Source organism: Phascolarctos cinereus, unplaced genomic scaffold, assembly GCF_003287225.1.
Source record: "Phascolarctos cinereus isolate Bilbo 61053 unplaced genomic scaffold, phaCin_HiC Scaffold_5;HRSCAF=322, whole genome shotgun sequence".
Classification (NCBI taxonomy): Eukaryota; Metazoa; Chordata; class Mammalia; order Diprotodontia; family Phascolarctidae; genus Phascolarctos; species Phascolarctos cinereus.
The window spans coordinates 395480528-395500822 of NW_027555958.1; the positions used below are offsets into that span (position 1 = coordinate 395480528).

The window sequence follows — 20295 nt, forward strand, 5'->3', positions numbered from 1 at the left end:
AAGACACAGCTTTACAAGCACATAACAATAATAGGGACAATACTTACCTTGCTCCAACTTTCTATTTCTTTCATGCATTAGGAGTCTAAATACAGCCACTATTACATTTTGAAAAAGTTTGAATTTGGTTTTCAGCTCTGATAACATAATCAAATCAAGGTAGCATTTTGGTGGGCATTTCTTTAGCGTTGACAAACTGTGAACTAACTTTCAAGACTAGTTTTCTAAAAGTCTGACATAGATAATTTAAAACGTGACTGCTGTGTTGATTTTATTCCATTAGTAGCTCAGACTGTCAATCAGTGAATGATTACACATTTGAAATATTGACAGTAGCAAGAGCAATTTTGGATTTGAAAATTGCCTTTTTAGATTCCATTTCCTAGTTTCAGTAAAAAGACTGTATTTAAGGCCCAGCTTTGTTGATGTGTAGAAGAGAGTGGAGCTGGCTGCTGGGGCTTGAAACTAGCAAAAGTGCTTACAGAAACCTTAATAACTATGTGCCCCAGTAATGGCTGAATGAAGCATCCCATGAGATCTTTTTAACAATCCTTACTAATTTCAGCGTCAACAAATCTTGCTATTGTTTCCCACCCCAACCCCACCCAAAGAGGAAAATAGTGATTTTTTTTGAAAAAACATTATTGAAGTCCATAAAAATAATGTCTTAGTTTTTCTGTTCATATAACTTAATGCATTGTTACTGAAGGATTAGGAAATTCCTTTCCCTTACAGTTGATTAGGATTAGATAAAATTTATTTGTAGATGATACTGTTTTTTTTTCCTCTTGAACTATCTTCTTTTCTAGTGACATAATGAGAAGAGTATCAAATCTCAGCTGGGTAGAATTTGGGGCAGTAGTTTGCATAAGTACAGGGAACGTGGTGTTCCATGTATAGAAAGCCACAAAGATCAGTTGCTGATTCCTTAAAAAATGCAAATTTATACCTTGAAGTGCTATGAAATCCAAAAGAAAAGATAAAGAAATATTTACTTCTTGTTGAAGTATTTGAGGGTATCTGTGATTGTCAGCCTTGTGGGTATCAATCTGCGCTCAGATCACAGTCCTCCATGCTTTAGTACATGGTCTTTGTACAGTGTCACGGCCAAAAGTTTTGTCATCCACTGGTGACCAACCTTCTTGTTGAAGGCTGAGCCTCTCTGGACTTAGGCAGGCATCCAGGTGGAAATGAGAAACATTTATAGTTCAGTAAGACCTGCCAGAGTTTGTGCTCTTCAGACTTAGCATTTGAGAGCCCAATCACTTGCATGCCAACATGAGAAATAAAAATAGACCTCAAGTAGAAGAGGAAAAAAAGGGAATGAATAAGGAAGACTGAATAATCTGAATTTGTGATCTACCAAAAACTTAAAGGGATTTAATTATGAAGAAACTTGACTCGTACCAGCTAGGTATGCCAGTGGATATAGCACTGGGCCTGGAATCTGGAAGACCTGAGTTCAAATCCAGTCTCAGGCACTTACTAGTGGTGAGACCCTGGGCAAGTCACTTACCTTCTGTCCACCTTGGTTTTCTCAACTGTAAAATGCGGATAATAGCACCTGCATACCAGTGTTGTTCTGAGGATCAAATGAGGTTATATAGCCAAGCCTCTCAGCAGAGTAGCTGGCACATAATAGGTGCTTAATAAAAGCTCCTTTCCTTCCTTCTAGTCCTAGAACTGTCACTAACTGGCAGGATGACTTTGGGCAAGTCACTTAACCTTCCTGAGCCCAAGGTTCCTCAGTGATAAAATGAGGGGGTATAGCTGGCCTTAGGCTCCCTTGTTTTGGCTGCAGATTTATGATACTATGAGCCTAAATTCTCTGGTTCCATAGGTCTGAGTTTCCTTGGGCCTCTAAAATGAGAGTATTGCATCAAGTGAGCTCTAAGATCCTTTCTAGATCTAAAATTCTATGATTAAAATGTGTGGTTTTATAATTTAGAGGTTGATGATAGCATGTAGCCATACTTCCAGGCATGTTGATTTTAAGACTCATGAATTAGGGGGTAGGGGAGAGGGAATGAGAGACATAAAACCCTTAAAACATTCATACCATTTTTAGGAGCTTTATAGACAAAAGACATATATGATAGATTGACTAAAAATAGTATTGCTTATCTCATAGTAGGGATGAAAAATATGTAAATTTCATATGTATGCTTTACTTTCTTCCTTTGCTATGAAAGACCTTAAGCAATTCAGAGATTAACCATCGCCTTGATTTAACTATAATTTCTATGACAATTTATTGTTTAATGGTTAGGTATACTTTGGAAGCATTGAGCCTTCTAAACATATCAAATACTTAAGTATAATTTCTCTAATGGAGTATATCCAGAATGTAATTTTTACATCAAAAGTTATGGCAGACAATTAGATGATAGATAAGAATGTGTTAAGTGAGATCCCCGGACTTAAGGTGGCAGTACATCTCACATAAAATATTGCCAATCCACAAAATTTTACTAGGAACCACCTGCAAATGAAGTGTATTGTACTTACCAGATAAATCATATGCTAATAAGATGTATAAATTTTAAAAGACTTCTAAATTCTAAAGGGCATTAACTACCTTGGAGCAAGGTGGGAAAATGGGTGAGTAGGTTGATCAGGAAAGCCTGTTCATATTGGTTTTTTGGTTCTATATGGATGATGGTTACATTTAAATGGATTAGACTCTAGTGCTAAATATATAAAATCCTTTAGTAAAATGAAATAACTCACATTTTAAAGTTCAGTAATCATGTACCATACAGTGAACACTAATATTCTTATTCTGTGACTTTTAAAATTATGTTTAAATATTTGAGCAACTGGCTCACATATACTTTACCAAAAATGAATATTATAATGTTCTAATTTAAGGAAGGTGAGGTGAGGTGTTATGAGCTCCATAAACATTTGGACTGCTATGAATATTAAAGGAGAACAAAATGTTAATCAGAACAGCTGGCATCCAGTTGTTTTAGAGAGCATCGTAAAATGTTTCACTCATTAAAAATGCTCTATAATTCTTCACTTAAAAACTTAAAGTGATGGCAATTGATTGTTTCTTTTTCATTCTGTAGTCTTCTAATCTCTACTTCTCCCATCCCAAGTCCTCCTACTTCCTCACTTCTTCCAACCAAACAACATCCAAAGCCCTCTTGATAAAAATGAGTTGACTGCAGAAACAAATCTGGCCAAAGATATCATTAGGATTGGAATGAAGCCTAGCAAGGAGAAAAGAATAAAAAAATATTAACACAAAAAAAAACTATCTTCATGGAAAAAGCTTTTATTTGAGTTTGCCAAGTTTGACACTAATAAACACCATAGGCATTGGTATACATGCACTACTTGGCACTGCTGACATAATCTGAGAACTCTCTTCTGGGATTTTATAGTTTCTAGAAAATGGGTAATATTCACATGGATTAACTGGAACAAAGTCTATTGCCAGTCAATGAAATTTTAATGCTCAAAATCAAATCATAGGCAAGGTTCACACTATCCGGTTCATGCAAGGAGTGACCTTTGCTAGCTTTCCCTTTATTTAGCTTTTTGGGCAGAGAGGGAAAGCATATCTCACAATAGAGAGAAACTATTATTTCAAAATAATGCTTTGCCATGAAAACATTCTATAAAGTCAACTGTGAAATTCATTCTCTTAGGTTAATACTATTTTTTTCTTCTTTCGATTCTTCACATTCAACACAGAAACACTATTCTCTAAAAGCCAACCAGTCTGTAATTAAAAACTTGCTACCCCAAAACTTATTTTTGTGGACATTTTAATTTAAGCTTAATCAAAGACTATCATTTGCTTTTTTCTCCTACAAATGTCCATTACAGTTTTTTTTTAGCATAATGGGGATCTACAGGCTGGGGGTGCTGTAGACTCATGAAAGGGTTTTCTAAGTCTATAGGTATCCTTGGAACATGCAAATGACCAATAAGAATACTACTAACATGTATCCAATAAATAGAACCAGAACCAAGATTTACATTAAAATGTATTTTCTTATAGCATTCATTTACCTAAAAGCAATGGGAAAAATAAGCATGCTCATTTATGGTCCTGACTGAAGAGTTAAAAGGTATTTCTCAACATAGCCAAGGCATGCTAATGCAGTAGAAATAGGACAAATCCAAAGAACCATACTCAGTTTAAGAAAGGAGGAGAGAACCACGGAGAAATTTAGGACATCATTTAAATAAATACACAAGAGGCTACCAAGAACTGGCTTTTCATAGCGTCTGTGTTTATTTCCCATACAGGCTATCAGAGAACATTAAACGAGGAGAGCAAGTCTCCTGGGAAAAAAAAAATCCCTTTCAAATTCTTTCTTTCACTTAGCCATGATCTTGGGAAGGGGGAAAAGGAAAATTTCCACTGACCCAGCTCGTGATTTACATGCAGAAAGCTAGTAAATGAATGGAGGCTGAGTGTGTGTGTGTGTGGGGGGGGGATTTAGCTGGGGGTGTGAGGTGTGAGAAGCGGTGTGTTTTCTTCTCTGCTGCAGAAAATAAGATTACTTACCAAGAACATTTTGAACCAGGGCAAATGTTTATTCCCTCGATCATCCAGTGCCTCAGTCTCTGCAAGAAATCAATTTCCACCCTACCCTTCTTCCCTTTTACTCCTGAAAGAGAGAGATGCACAATTCTTAAAGCTTTGGGTTCTGCTGAAGATCGAGGGGAGGGCAAAAGGCTCCCAAAGAGCTCTTTATACAGATCCATGCTATAAGAGTGAACCCAACGGGGAAAGAGAGAGAGATCTTCTGTTAGCGAAAGGAGGGAAGAAGGAAAATCATGCCAAATATAAATCAGTCACAACAGAATTACCAGTTCCTGTCATTTAGGTAGATCCTCCGGGGAATCTATTCTCAAGAGAGGCAGAGGAAGTTCCTGAATCCCCTATTAAAAATAGCAATTATAAGAGACCAGAGAATGAAAGAACTGTGGGCATAGGAAGGTAATGAGGTGGGGGGGGCGGGAAGGGAACTGGGGATCAGAGTGGAGGAGGGGGAAGGAATAAGGCTAATCTTACCCAATCGATCATACAATCGTTTGTTCAGTTTCAGGCTGAGGAATCACGATAGGAAAATTTCAAGATAATACATTCAGTAGAGAGCCATTTCTAATTTCCCTCTCGTTAGTAACCAAGCACGAAAGAGAAAATAGAGGCGTTGGGAAGGGAAAGGGAACAGCCTCGATCACGGCATTGCTCCAGCTCCCAAGGGATAGTCTCCAGGAATTCCCTAGAGCACAACCATAGGCTCTTTCCCCTAACCCCCATCCTTTCCTCACAAGGGCAATTGTGGTTTCAGAAAGAAGGCGATCCCTTTAAGTGGATTGCAAATGGGATTCACCCAAGAAGCAGGCTTCTGCTGCTGCTGCTCCTGCTGCTGCTGCTCCTGCTGCTTGCTGCTGCTGTGACTGCTGGAACTAGTCACTTTCCCTTTCCCAAAGTCTGCCTTTCTCTAAGCCTATCAGGCTCTGTGCCCTTAGAGCTCCTTCTTATCTTCTGGGTTTCTTCCACGTTCTCTGCCCTTGGATTGATTATCATTGAATGGAGCCAGCTGGAGGGCTGCTGTCAGTAAGGGCTGGTTCTGTTGGTTTCTTTTCCCAACACTCCTCCTGCAATAAGTTGCTGCTGGTTGAGAGGGTTTGGAGGGAAATCCCAAATAAAAGGAACTGACTGACTGAACCCTATTAGTCCTATTAATAATGATCACAACTCAGGTGTCTTGAGAGGAACTGAGATTGTGAAGAGCAGTGCAGAATTTCTGAGGCTGTCCTCTCTTGAATTCTCATTGGATCCTCCCTGGCTCCCTAAATCATTCCTGCTGCTATATCTATCAGGATGACTACAGCCTCTCTCACTAGTTCTCTCTTTATCTCCTTGTCTTCCCCACATCCTTTTACTTCTCTGGGCAGATTTATCTGTATTCCTCCCTCTGTTAACTGGGTTTTCACAGTCTCTTTCTTTTCCCCCCTCTTGGGGATTCACAACCTATAATTATTCACTTCTACTGCCTGAGGATCTTCACAAATCCACTTTTCCCCTCCTCTTCACATTTTTGTTTCCTTTTGTTTGGGGTCTGGTGGCTCTCTTGTATATCTGGCTTATACTTGGTTCCATGCCACAAGGAACTGCAGATTATTTCTAAGTCCAACCACCATGCAGATCACTCCTTTAGCTTGATCTGCAGCATCATGGAATGTCTATTTGATTTCTGGATGCATTTTTCTCACAGTCATCTTGCTTCCTGAAATTTCCTCTGGTAAGTTATTCCCTTTGTATGTTATTTGAAACTTACTGGTGCTAAGGATTTTTTTTTAATAAGCTTTGTTTCTTAAGGTTTAAAAAATCTTTGACACTTTGAGAACTCAAAGATTTTTAATTAAATCAACTAATTAACATATTAGTCAGATATGGGCACCAAATCGTACTTCATGTAACTCAATAACTCCCACTATTTTCACATGTTTTTGCTTATTCACTTCTGTTCACATTTACATTACAAGATGTATCTCTAGCCTGTCTGTGCTTTAACCCTTTCTTGGCACTTACATTTGAGCTAAGGGAAAGGTCAAATTACATGTGTGCATCTAAGGGAGCTTTATAAAGCCCTTCTGGGGGAAAAAAAACGGGGTCTGAGAAAGTTCATTACTTCCTCTGATCTGCAGAAGGTTGTTCAGGTCACTACATTGTTATTCTGAGCCAATTATATGACTGAAGTAAAGGTACCTCATTATATGTACTCAGGGTTTCAGGAAAAGGCTTTAGGATTAGAGAACCACAAGGAGTAAAATTATAAGAAACAGAATGTAAAAGAATGTGACTTCTGAGGACATTTATTTTTACTCATTTCCAAATGACACAAGAAGGAAGTGCTGTGGGTAGCAAACGTATAGCATAATTTAGTTATAATATTTGGGTCCCTTGCCCTCCATTTCATGTTACATGCATTTATCTGGTGGTGCATAGAATTGGGAACAGGGATATCTTGTACCGGGTGAGGGTGAGAGTTGATTAAATAAAACAAGTTTATTTTGGCTGTACTAAAAGTCAAATAGTCCCTACTTGAGAAATTTGATCACCCTAACTTCCTCCACTACTCTTCTTCCCCTAATCCTCCACTCCTATTCCCACCCCCACAAAAAGCCTCAGGCTGAACAGGTACCTGGAGGTGGCCCCTATAGCAGTTTGAAAATTTTATGGGCTTAACTGAAGGATTATGATTATCTTCTCTTTCTCTGCTGTGGATATGTTGAGTATATAAATCTCTTCAAATATCTAGTGGGAGGTACAGGGTTCACTCAATGCAAAACCTGCCTGGATGGATAATGTATGCATGTGCATTTGTATTATTTCTGCCGTACCTCCTATTAAAAACAAAACAAAACAAAACAAAAAAAACCCCGAGGGCTTTGAGAACCCCTTTAGCAAGATCAATGGAGTTGAGAATATCATTTTAGGGTTTTTCCCCTCCCTTTGCATTTCTGTCATTTCTAGCGGTCTCTGAAAGTCAAGTGACACGTTCAAATTCAAAAGCCCCAAGTCCAGATGTGTAGGTGCTCCCTTCACCAGGAGCTCCATTCCCAGACTTTGGACTAAAGGGGTTATTTCCCCTTGGTCTCCTCCTAGGATCCGACAGAGACATTATAATCTAAGCCCCACCGCCCCTCACCCATTGCTTCTTTCGGGGGATGGTCGAGGTCTTGCTCATTCAATAGCTTTGCCTAGCTAGCAGGGGAGTGTCTCTTGGAGATCATTTCTCTTGACTTCAGCTGGAGCAACCAGGACTTAGGACAATTAACCACTTCAGTATTCTTGTTGGAGGATTGCTGCTGCTGTTGCTGCTGCGCACCGGTCAGGGGGAACAAACTTTCAGCAGTCTGACGCTTTCTGCTTAACCTAGTCTCTCCTCTGGCAAGAACTAGATATACTGTACTCTAGACGTGCTGTATTTAGGTAAGTGCTTTTCAGTAGCTGTGTGGTGGTCTGCCGCCCCCAGACCCTTCCTCCTAGGACTGCATCTGGGAGAGGCTCCAATCTGCAAGGGAGACTGAGGTTTAGAGGGTTAGCAACAGGCAACTCTCTTTCTTCAGGTTTTCCCGCAGCTAAGAGCAGAGCCTATAAACGATCCCCTGGACGCTCGCCAGGGTGTGAGCAGCGCGAGGGATAGATAAGGTGTCAGTCAGACTGACTGGTTCACTGACTTCGTGGGCAAGATGTTGGTTGGGTGTGGAGGAGGGGATGCCCGGACCTAAGAATGGCTCTGCCCTGCTGCCCCCAGGCTCGTAATCTTTTTTTAATTTTTATTTTTTTTTATTTTTCCTGAGCCCAGGACGGCCCGTTCTTGCCACGGGCGCCAGCTCCCACTCGCTGGGTATTTGCAGCCTGCGAGCACCGGGCGCGTCGGCAGATAGGAATGCCCGCTCCTCTCCACAGCACTCTCTGACACGCTCCACTGCCAGCCTTTCCGGGGCCGGGCGGAAGATTAGCCTCTCCTCCTTACCCTCCATACCAGCATATAGACTTCACCTGGGCAATCAGAAGTCTGTGAGCACCTTTATGTTTTGAGGAGATTGCTTGCAGTGACCTGACCAGGGCTGTGTTGGGTTGGTCTGAATTCATGCCAGTCTCCCAGGATTGAATTCCATGGCTCAATCCCACGATGATCTCGGTGCCCTCCCTGATCCTCTTTCTCACCAGAACAGGAAATGCTGGGGAAAAACATAAATCCCAACTTTGTGCAAAAGCTCTAGCTAGATCTGTGAGGAGCTCTAAAAGCCAGGTGTCTGCTGGAAGAGCTCCAAAACGTGTTTGCCTCTAATGCTAATGGTTCATTACTGCCTTGAATATTCACTTTAAAGTTGCTTCCCCCACCTCTGTTTCTCTCTGTCTCTCTTTGTGTCTCTGTGTCTCTCCCTCTACTTGCTGGAGGCGGGGGTGGAAAGGAGGAGGGTCTGGGATTCGAAGTGTGTTTTCCTTTGGCATTACGGAGAGAGGGGGTGGTGCTTCTTGGCTACTGGCTTCTCAGCTGGTTCTGCAGCCAAGCAGTGGAAGGCAGATAGTTTGAGTCTCCACTGGCTTTCTGTGCTCCTTCCTCTTCCCTGAGAGTCAAACCTAGGAGGCTCTTACTTTGCACCAGTTCTTGAGGACGCAGCAGTATATTGAAACCTGAGGTTAGAATCGCCCTCCTTCTGTTTCCTTCGTGGCAATTCTCATGGGAACATTCAGGGGAAACGCTCCCTTGCCTGTACTCCCCTCAGAAGACAAAGGTGTATACTTCCAGCTGCGTGAGCTGCCCAAAGGCTGTTTGATATAAGGAAGAGACGACCTGGGTTGCAAATTATTCCCGGCATCACTTACAAATGTACTAACCAGGCATAGGCAACAGAAGTAATGAATTATGTGTAGGCTGGTGTAAGAAGCGAGGTAAAGGAGAAACATCGGGTTGGAAGACAGGAGCCTCGTTTTCTGGCCCCTCTTTTTTCTGTCTCTGGTATTTAGATTTGTTTGACATCATGCATTTGAGCAGGTAAGGGATAAAGATCTGGCTTTTGTAGTGTGAATTTCCCATTTACATTTAGCTAGCCTGTGTGTGAGACCCATTCTGCATTGACTTTCTGTTTCCATCAGTACTAGATTTTACCCCCCCGAACCGGTTCTACTCTGATGCATAGAATCTTAACATGCATATTTTATCTCTTGTGCATCTGTTGGAGTGTTTAACTATGTTTTCTTCCTCACCTTTGGGGGAGGGGGAGAGATCCAAATGGCAATTTAGGAGTGTGGAGGGGCAGGACAGGAAAGGAGTAAAGAATTCAGGAATGGGATGCATGACTGTAATGTACCTAGAGTCTTAGTACAGAAATACACTTAAAGTATTTCTTCGGATGAACTTAAAGTAAGAGACAAGTGGAGAACAACTTAGTAAAGAAATCCAGCCATTCCTTTATCCTGAAGTAATAGCTAAGACAAACTTGAAAGCAATACTTGGTGGAAACTTTCATGTCTTATTCTCAAATTATATAAAAGTTATATTTCAAAATATTTAAATTACCAAATGGCAAGAAAAAGACTAGCTTATGAAAAGCAATGTTATAGTTAACCTCAGTGGATAAAACTACTAAAAACTTATTTTAAAAAATATCTAGGCACTAGGAAAATAAAAGCTTTTTAAAATTCATATCACAATGACATGACATGAGTGTTAAGTAAGAGTATTAGGCATAAAATTGTTCAGGGAACTATTTTAAGAGCTGCTTAAAACTAATTTTGTGTGCCTTTGTTTCTTGTTTTGCACTGCATAGATTTTATAGAGCACTATACATTTGGACACTAGCTGTTACTAAGAATTAATTGCAAAACTCTTCATTTTAGTTTTGATGGTGTTTCTCATCTAAGATCTTGCATTCTGTGGATTTGTGTTAAGAAATACTTTTACTAATTACATCTATTGATGTCTATCCCAGATCAATAACTTTATTGCTTCTAATACTTACTGATAGGAACATTCAAGCAATAAAGATAAATATGGCCCTTTTAGGACAAACTAATGAAATTAAAACACTTGACTGAGCTTGATGAAAGAGATAGTTCTTACTCCTACTGGAAAGAGAACCTCATCAATGACTGTTGTTTTTTTTCCTCCCCAATCCTTTAACACTTTAGCTTCTGGTGTTTTTATTATAGAGAATATGTTTATTAGGCTAGGGGAGGGGGAGAAATGTTTTTCTTTACAAACCAGAATGTTAACAATTTTCCAATTTTGGATAAACATGATTTATGTAATCTTAAAATGGTTCATTTTACATGTCTTTTAATGAGATTATGTAATGTGAATTAATACTCCAATAGTACATTTTCTTTTAAGAGACCAAATGCATAATAATAGAAACACTTGTCACTTTTGCAAACAATGTATTTCCACTCTAGTTTTTTTTAAACTAAAATAAGAAAAATATGGGACACAAGTCAGCTGAAAGAAGTTTGGAGTCAGCTCTTGGGAAGAGGATGGATAAGGAAAGAAGCATCCTTCCAGATTAACTTTATTATTCACAATGTCATTGGATGCTGACTCTTTTCCCCACCTCTCTTAAAAAAATATATTCTTTCCCCTTTAGGATATAGTCTTTTTTTTTGTTACTGTTTCTTCTCAATAATGTTACAGAGTATATTTATTGACATTTCAAAGCTTTCATTTTCAATTTAGGCCAACATTTCATTTTATTGTGAACTATTTAATGGTTTGAAGGTTTTGACTTTATCTTAAAAACTTTTAAAGGCACCATTCTAATTTCTCCTTTGGACGTTAAGAGGAAGAATAATCGCTAAATTTAACTCATATAACTGAATGTTCCTTCTAATGAACTATTATAGCTATAAAGAGGTATCAGTTATAAAAAAGTAACATCCCATGTCAAAAATGTGAACAAATTTTCACTTAACTTCGTTTTAACAGGAAGTGATTTTACTTTTCTGACTTAAAGATGGATGATTATCTAGATATGATTTTCCCATTTTTTCTATTTAAATTAGGAAAAGGCATTGTTCTGAAGGCATTGATGCCTAATAAAAAAGGATAGCAGATGGAAGTTAGATCTGTGGCCTCAGTTTCCTCAACTGTATGATGAAGACACTGAGCTCAAAAATCTTGAAGGACCCTTCCAGCTGAAAATTAATGGGGCCAGTTCTAGTCACAGTATCATAGATCTCAAGCAGGAAGGATTTTTAACTTAATCCTCTCATTTTAGAAATGAGGAAAAGCAGGCCTAGAGAGTTTAAGTGACTTGTACCAAGTCACAGAGACAGTAAATGACAGAGCTGAGATTTGAACCTCTATTCTCTAATGCAACACTCTTCTCACTATGCTGGCTATATCTTTGTCTCTAATTAGTCAGCATGAACTTCACCTTTCTGGTCAACCAATTTCCATTTGGTCATTTGTTAGATTGAAGAATATAGCACCTGCTATTCAGAGGGTCATATGAATAAAATGAGATATTAGATAAAAAAAGTGATTCTAAAATATAAAAAATCTATAGAAATATATATTGATAAAATATAGTAAACTTAACATTTCTTATTTGCATATGTCAATCTAATATTGTTTGGTTGCAAACAGTTTTACTGGATTCACTTCAAAAAAAGGTATTGGGTTCAAGCAGACATTTTCAGCCTATAATACTAAAGATCAAGTTGGTATGGGTTTTCCCTTTTGCAACCATTTTTTTGGTTTGGCATTCTTTTCAAAAATCTACCTGAAAGTTTTAAGAAATATATTTTCTGGACCAGATTAAACTTCATTTTTTGCTTTATATAGTTACATTTGATGGTGTCCAATGTTAAACATTCACTTTTACCAATGCACTTGATATTGATTTCCTTCTAGTAGTCTCATGTAATGAGATGGATTTTGATTTCTTAGGAGCTTTATGGTTGTAGACATCAACCTGATGATTTGTGTTGATGTGTTCTTAAGGTGAGAGAGCTGAGGGAAAAATGAGGTAATCTCATATTCAGATAAATATTTGCATTTTCTCATTTTTGAACAATTTGAAAAGGAAAACCTTTTGGATTCCAGAAATCTTTTAGAAAATGCTTTATATTTAGCTAATGAGACACTTATCAGATAAGGTGCCTTTGGTATCAAGTGGCATCAGTTCATTCATCAAATTGGATGATGCCATTTAAATTTGTAATAGTAGTTTACTTCCACCATGTTCTCAACTTTTTTACTACTTTTTTCCATTTTGATTTTAAAGTTTACAATGCGTTGATGTGAAAGAGCAGAGAATGTATCCAGTGTTTTGAAAGGATTTAATGGGATTATCTTAATTTTAATTAAGATGTAGGTTAGTGCAAATATATTGTGCTCCTGAATAGTTGAAGAATATTTATAAAAATTGGTTTTAGTCATAGTTTTCTCCAGTGATTTAATTTTAATCTTGGCCCTCCTGTTAAAGCTGCCCAGAAGGATACTAGATCCATTAGTTGTGGAAGATGGGGGGAGAGGGAAATAAACATTAACTGTAGGGTTTAATATTGGTCATTGAATAACCTTGTCAGCAATATTCAGAAGCTTTTACCACTATCAATTTTGGGCACATTTGAGCAGTTGCTTCAAGGTATTTGTATCCAATTACCTATTCTCAGTGCTATCAGTTACTCAAATTTGAAGTACAATTATTTGATAAGCCATGGATCTGTTCTTTACCAGAACTTTGAAGTGGAAACATATTACAAACAGTGCTTACTTGTTTCACATTATTATGTATTTCCCAGGTAACCTATAACTGATAAATTGATGAGTTTATCTTTAAAATAAGCCCAATTTTTACTTCTACGCTTTTTCTTTATTGTGCAAGAGATCTGAAATACTACATTTTAAAATGATTTGTTTGACCTACTAGGTCTTTCTAGCACCAGCATCTCTGTCTCCTAGACATAAGTTTATTTCTGCTTAAGTGTTGTAAATATAGTTATGAAGAATGACATGGAGTGGAATTATTTATGCTTTTCCTCTTTTCCTTCTCAATCATAATGAATGGGCTGTTTTTTCCTTGGGGAAAAAAATTCTGTTTTAAATTTAAAAAGCTGTTTTAAATAGCTATTGGGCAGAGAGATATGAGGGTGAGGGTAACATAAACATACTTTTGGCTGTGTGATATTTTTAATTGAAATTCCTCCATTGGGAATTCTTTAAGCACTTAAAATTGCATTATATGATGTGTGGGCCTTTTTAAGAACATCCAGACATAGATGCTCTAAAATAACTGAGGCAAAGAGAAATAACTTGTCACATTCCAGTAAACAAAAATCTTTAAAATCCATATTTAGTGATTTAATGAATTAATAAATATGTGAACATTACGCTGAAGTGTATTGTAGGGCTATAATTTATAAAATCACAAAAGGAACAATCCCTATATAGTAAAGTCCTTTTAAATTCCATTAAGAAAATTATTTGAGAAGGTTGTTGGTATGTTTCAATGCTCCTGCAGAAGTAGTAGCCAACCATTTCAGATTGAGCAGAATTAAAAAAAAACACTTTAACAGATACTTGTCACTGTTAATTTGAAAAATTATTTCTGAGATACTGAACTGTTGAAATATACGCTTGTCTTCGGCAAAGCAGTATACATTTCTACATTCTGATTCTTGATGTTAGAATGCTTGTCCCTATATAATTTAATCTTGCTTCCATAACATCTCAGGCTATGTCTATACATATTAAACAGTCTGGAAAAAAATTTCCCCTGAACTGAATCTGCTTCAAAATAAAAGATTGTATTAAGTAAACCAACTGTTTTTAAAGCCACTTTCTGGCCACGTGTTAACCACATTTATTTGCCTCGTAACTTATACATTACAGGCAGCATTTACCTTTGTACTCATCTATATTTAAGACATCTTTTTTAATATCCAAATTTTAAGAACTTCTTTCAAATATGAAAATAAATAGATAATGTCATCTTCCACAATGTAAGAGAGGTCAAAAAGAGAGTTGGTACAACAATAAACCAGAAAGTTTTGGGAGGAGATGAAAGTATCATCAAGTGATTTATATTCTTTAATACCATGTTTTTGCAATTCCAAGAAGTCAGTTAACCCCTCAAGTTTATTTATATGCATGAAGAATCAATCTTATCAGATATTAATACTTTCTAAACAGTATTAGAAATAGTCAAGTTTAATAGCCTAAGAGTAAAATTTCCTAATTAAGTTGTCCCCTCAAGATTTCACAAGTACTAACTCCATATATCAATCATTTTCTTCCACCCTCTCTTTTTTTCTTACGTAACATAAAAGATATACTGTAACTGAGTATGTTAGGTAATTTAAAAAAAAATCTGAATCTTGCCTCTAGGATTTGGATCTGTGACACTTAGATCGGTTAAAAGTTTATTTCCAGTATGATTGGAAAATATCATAAGTAATGATTCTGTTTCTAAGATTTCTATAAGAAAACTACCCTGTAGGATTGGTTGGTGGTTAGGAATTTGATTGTAGAGCTTAGACAAATCCAAAACAAACAAACAACAACAACAAAAAGTGGAGGAGGAGGCAGCATGAGTGGGGAAGCATTTCCAGAAAAGGGAAAAAAAAAAGCCTGCAAAGTTTCTAGCTTCATAGAATATTGATATTAATTTAATTCACCAAATAATTCTATGTTAAATGTGATAATTGTAAGAAAGAGAAAAGTATTTGCTTTAACAAACACTTGTGATGACTGTATCTAATTGGATGTGTGGTTTCTGGCAGAATATATGATGTTAATGCTAATGCTTTTTCTATTTATGTTGGACTTTGAAGTTGCTATTTGTAGGATAGCTTTGGGTTCATATAAGATATGAACAGAAACCAGTTATCTTTTTTTTAACACTTAGAATTCACATATTTTCTCTAATTGCTAATAATAATATATCTTTATATTCCACTTGAAAGTTTGCATGTGTTATTTCATTTTAGCCTCACAACAATTCTTTGAGGTAAGTATTTCAGGTTCTATTATTTCCAATGATTCAGCGAGGAATCAGAAAGGTCATTTATTTTATGACTATATCCCTACTAACCATCAGAGATAGGATTTGAAACCAAGTCTTCTGTCTCTGAGTCCAGCATGCTATCCATTATAGCATTTTGTCAAATTACCAGTAAATCTGGGCTTGATTTCCATTACTAGTATAAAGCATAAAAGTGATGCCATTATGTAACCATCGTATGTTATAATCTGTTTATATTAGAATTGGAAGAGAGGCAATAAAATCCAAACTTCTATTTAGTCCAGGAATTGAGCTCTTCCAGAAATGCAAAACGCACTCCTTTATGAATGACCCTGTTCTATTCTATTTAAGGAGCATGCTTTTCTTAATAGTCAACTGAAATCTGTGTTCTGGTGACTTCTCATTAATCCTGATTTTATTTTCTGAAGCACTATAGAAAAAGATCTAATTACTTATTCACCTTTAAATATTTGAGGACAGCTCTTAATAGTCCTATTTAATTTTCCCTTCCTCAGCTTGGAGCATCCTTAGTTCCTTCAAAATTTTGGGTCATCTCTCCATATTAGTTATCACCTTAGTCACCATCCTTTGAAAATGTCCAATTTACTGAAAAATATCTGAATATTTTAAAACAACTAAAAACAAACTCCTCACCTAAATTTATTTTTCTTAGTTACCTTAAGGGTCTTATTTTCTTTTCATGTGCATGTGGACACATATATGCATCCCTATGTGTTTTTACTTTAAGATCAAATCTTCATTTTTATGTAATGTGAATCATATCACTTTTTGCCAGAATTCAGAAATCTGAAACCAGTGATTGGTTTCACTTTGATTATGACTGAAAAATTATTGTTTTATCTTGAAACTGCATTAAGTATTTTGGTCATTTGGTCATTAATGAAAACAACCTAACATCAAACAGTTATCTTTCCTTTTATTGTGTTCTTAAAGGCTTTATTAATTTTATATAAATACTATTTTAAAATTCTACATATATATCTTTATGATGAAGATATATCTTTAAATTCTTTGTTCTACCAACTCTGAAAACCAAGGAACCAAGAAGAACTTTGAAAATGGTAGAGATAAATAACAAAAAAAATTATTGCTACTACCTTTATATACTTACTCCCATTTGACTACTCTTGTGGAAAATTCTGATTGACACTTAAAACTAGCAATTCTATTAAATCATGTTGTTATTAACTTAAAACATTATACCTATATCAATGACAACTCTAAGAGTGACAAGTGAAATAGGTTAGATCTAGTGCATTTATGATAGAAAAGAAAAAAAAAAGAAATGAAAATGGTGATATGTTTCACAACTACTTAGTAAGACAGGTCTATTGAGACCTGTGATTTTATTGGTGTGGAGAATTCCCTTTGAAGATTCCCCTCTCATTCTTCCCTTCTAACATTGTACTTTAATAACTTCAGTTTATAGTCTTAGAAAATTTCATAAGTCTCTAAGAGACTAAGTGATTTGCACAGGGTCACATAATTATTTTTTATCAGAAGTAGGGTATGAACTTAGGTCTTCCTAACTTGAAGGCCAGCTGTATCTATGCTATGTTACTTCTTAGATTTTACAGCTAATTGACTGGAGTTTGCTGAAGTTTTATAATAAATTGGCTACTATCCAATTATATCAAATTGAGTAGTATCAACAACTCCTAATTTACTCATCCATTGGACAAATTGATTTCATATGTTTACTTTTTTAAAAAAAATGATATTCATAATCAGCTTTTTGGAGTAAGAATTCTATATCTAAGATAAATTGTTTCCCCAAACATTTCTTATCACTCTCTTTGAGAAAGATTATTTTAATAGGTTCTTCCATTTTCACACACATTTCTTCCTGTTCTGTGACATAGCTGAAGGAGTGGAGAATGTGGACACAAGGAGAAGAGGATAGATATCCAGGACTTTTTAGATTTTCTGTTTACAAGTAGAAGAAAATTTGGTGCAACATTTGACATAAATAATTGGCCACTGATTTATTCTTGGAGATTTAGAGTATATTCAGTCCACTTGCATTTAGACAAAAAATACATATCCTATTGCTTAGTCAAACTTGTCTAATGAGAAATACCAGTAGTCCTGATGTGAAAAATATATTGGTTGCTGCAAATCTGAACCTCTTGTCTTTTAGAGCTAAAAAAAAAACACCTCCCAAATTTTGGGGTGATGTGAGTGTAATGCCATAGAAGGGCTGAAATCATGTCTAAGGTAGCCACTTTAATTTATATATCTCTTGACAGAATGGTTATTGTTGAATAACAATTCAATTTTTAGTCCGAGTCTACCACTCTATCTCAAAAGAATGATGCATATGTAGATGGGTTTTATTTTAAGTAAGTTTTTCATTGAAATTTGACCTTAAAGTACTAGTGATGTGAATTCATTTCACATATCCTACATCCTAGAATTTAAGCACGGTAGGTAATTTTACATAATTTATTAGCAGCATCTACTGTTAGGTTTTGATATTACAGTTTAACTTTATTACATGTTATACCTAAACAAAAGTTAAGATTGGGGGAGGGGGGCTAAATTCCTGTAGCTGTCACTATGGCATCAGAGTAATGGAGAAGCCCATTTGTAGAATGCAGGAGAATGAAGGATGACTACAAAAGGAAGCTATGGAATCCATAAAGTTTTGAAAGTGCTGCAAAAGTTCTTCCAGTAACATCTCATCTGTGGCACACTGGATACACTTGCCATCATTATTGATCTCTCTCTTGTCAAAAGTTTTCGACTCATTCCATTGGAACTTTATCTTTAAGAGAGCTGTGCTTTGATTTTGATAATAGAAGACAAAAAAGAAAATACTTTACTTAGCCAAAATTTATTGTTGTGTAGTCTAAATATCACTGGATTGAAAAGGAGTTCATATTGATTCTGCATAGTCACAATTCCACCTCTACTTAATTGTTTGACCTTAGACAAGTCACTTAACCTTTTGTGAGATTCAGCTTAGGTGCAAATCTACAATATTAGGAGGTTAGAGTAGATGGAGTCTCTAGGGTCCTATAACAGAAATTCAGTCCATGGATTTTTTTGTTTTGAAATAGTTATTCTGTGAAGCAAAGGATCAGGTGTACAGATCTTGGAGAGTAATCCAGACACTGGGGAGCTTCAGGGACTTGGCTTTGGCCCTGTGTGTTTTATTTATTTTTTTTTAATAGATGGCATGAATGAAGGCACAGATACCATGCCAATAAAATTTTGCAGATGATATAAACACAGCAGAGAAGTAGTACTTTGGAATATAGGACAGAAGAAATATCTCTAAAGTGAGAAACTACATTTAATTATATGAAATTTAATGGAGCTAAATATAATGTTCTGTATTGGGGTTCAACAAATTAATTTTACAAGCACCAGATGAGGAAGATATGGCTACATGAAGTCCATATTAAAAAAAGTTATGGGGTTTTAGTGGACTTTAAGCTCAATATTAGGCAACAGTGTGATATGGCAACTATGAAAGCTTTTGAAATTTATTTATACTGAAAGATGACTAAGGAGGCAACATCCACTGACCTGATCAGAAAACATCTGGGGTGCCTGTCTTTAGGCAGGACATAAACAAACTGGAATGCATCCAGACAGTTGAACCTGATGGTGACTAGACTATAGGAATTCTATTCTTAAATTTTAAATCAGTTTTCCACTGTGCTTAATTCAAGTCAGATTTCAGTCAGTAAGAATATATTAAGTACCTACTATGTCTCAGGCATTGTGCTAAATGCAGAGGATACAAAGAGAGGCAAAAGGTAGCCCCTGCCCTCAAGGAACTCACAATTTAATGAGGGAGAAAATAAGTAAACAAATTTGTACAAACTATATATAGAATAAATGAGAAATAATGGAGGGAAGTCATTAGAAGAGGGAATGAGACAGACTTCCTGTAGATTAGAGCCATAGCTACTAAAGTACATTTTTCTTGTTCTTTTATTTTATCATTTCCTATTGTTAAGGTGGATGTACCACTGTTTTTTGACTTTAAGAACAGTTTCACATTTGTGCTAAAGAGATTTTGAGGAATGGAATATTTCTCAGTCTCATCCACCTTCCTATATCCTCCCCAATCAGTCCCACTGTCAGATGCTCACACTGAAGTTCCCTTTTATTGGTGAGACAAGATTTTATTGACAAGATCAAGCAGGAGATTAGTTCCCTTAACACTATTCACTCCCCAGAGAAATACTAACTCTCATTAAGATGGAAAACACTTAAAGTTGTAATTCAGGGATACTGCATTGCCTCATCAGCCAAAATAAATAAAGAGTAGGAAACTGATGTACAGGCTTAGCAAAGTTAAATGACTTAAAAGATTTCATGAGTGCAATTCTAAAGCAAGTCTGAACTTTTACACTGCTTTTCAAAACAAGACCCTCAATTAATTCTTCTGATGAAACCAAACATAGAAAAATTACAATAGTAAATATTAATGCAGTAGTAGTAATCCCTTCCATTCATAAACAGAAGACACAGAACCAGCATAGGTTGTGTTAGTGAAAAATGTAGGAATCTTGTTAGCTCTTTATATTTTATTTCCAAAAAAAATAATGATTTAAATAAGAAAATAAGACTTTAATTAAAAATACATAACTGACTCTTTCCAGAGCTTAGATCCATGACAGGTAGTCACTGAATTGATAAAATCAGTTGACTTGAATCATTTTGAAGAAATTTCTGGTCAGTGATGGAATATTTCAATTTAATACAACTATATGAACATATAGTTAAAATGTGGGAATTTACAAA

At 36.2% G+C, this 20295-nt stretch overlaps 1 protein-coding gene across 1 annotated transcript in view; it reads left to right on the forward strand.

Annotated features, from left to right (window-relative positions):
- The first annotated feature begins 9029 nt into the window (after positions 1–9029).
- Positions 9030–20295, forward strand: part of BRINP3 (BMP/retinoic acid inducible neural specific 3) — a 505257-nt gene continuing 493991 nt past the window's right edge. Inside the window, 1 exon segment of the mRNA XM_020984424.2 lies at positions 9030–9542. The gene's annotated coding sequence lies outside the window, so the exon portion shown is untranslated.